The sequence below is a fragment of the Bidens hawaiensis genome, unplaced genomic scaffold (genome assembly GCF_021521415.1).
Source record: "Bidens hawaiensis isolate Kalapana, Puna unplaced genomic scaffold, B.hawaiensis_p1.1 tig00027565_1, whole genome shotgun sequence".
NCBI lineage: Eukaryota > Viridiplantae > Streptophyta > Magnoliopsida > Asterales > Asteraceae > Bidens > Bidens hawaiensis.
Window position 1 is genome coordinate 227,977 of NW_027494467.1, and position 1,394 is coordinate 229,370.

Here is a 1,394-nt window from a genome sequence, read left to right on the forward strand (position 1 = left end):
GGTTTATACCCGATTCCACCTGGATCTCGCGACTTAACAGTTAAAAGTGTCAGCTCTTCGTTTCGTGACTTAATCTAATGGGTTTGAGTTCATACAATATCATACCATCATTACCTTGGATAGGGATCGGTTTTCCTTCTTGATTCGGCTAGAAAAAGGAGAGAAACTAGAGAGAGCTTAACTGTGTGTTTTGGGTGGTGTATGGAATATGTGTATATGAGTGGATTATTTGGTAATTAAGGTTTATATAATTATGGATCATGGGCTTAAGCCCATGGTCTTTTTCTTCTTTCCTACATAACCCAAGTCCATAATCCCATACCCATTTAACCTAACACTAGCCCGACTCATAATAACTCATGTTTTCATTTTAATAACCGAAATGAGAAAACGGGATGTTACAGTTTTGTTCTTCTCGTAAAATCACTCAAGATCCATGTAATTTTTTTAATATTTTGTGGTGATTTGAGAGAAGAAGAAGAAGAAGAAGAAGAAGAAGAAGAAGAAGAAAAAGAAGAAGAAGATGATGATGATGGTGGTGGTGCTGGTGGTGGTGATGATGATGATGACGACGACGACGACGATGATGATGATTATGATGATGGTGTTCTTGAGGATGAAGTCGAGAAGATGGGTGGTAGAGAGAACATAATGTAATGGGATGAAGATGGTTATTGTATTATATTATTATTATTATTATTGTGTTATTATTATTAGTTAGACAAAAGGTATCATATTTCACCGGAAGATTATGGTGTTTTTCTGCCACATATATGCACTCAAGATGTTGATTATTATTATTATTATTATTATTATTATTATTATTATTAAGAGAAGATTACCAAAATACCCTTGGCAGGGACCATATGAGCCCACCAAGAAACTATGTGGGTTCAATATGCGCAATTTAAGAATCAGTGGTTTAAACTGCGCCCGCCCATATTACACAAGGAGGTAAATCATAGTTTTCTTTAAAACTAATTTAGTGAAATTTGTGGCAAAATATGTAGCTAAATCAAAAAACCAAATATTTAAGATAATAAAATAAAGTTTGTAGAAAAATCCGTCATAAAACTAAGAAACAATTATGTAAAAATTATCTTAATAACTCGATAGCAAAGTCCCTAGTAATATCTTAAAGTCAAATATTAAAAAAAAACATAACTAAAATAAGTTACAAAAAGACTTGACAAAATCTTTAAGAACTGAGTCTGACCTACAATTGAACCAAACGCTTTACTGATCACTGATCGACATGTTATGTGTGTGTGTGTGTGTGTGTCTTCTCCTCTAATGCTTTTATTTAGCACTAGAGCTTAAGGTAGCTTTAGACAAAAGCATTTTATACGAGATCATGCTTGATTCACAAGTTTTGGAAAGTATAACCTCGATTA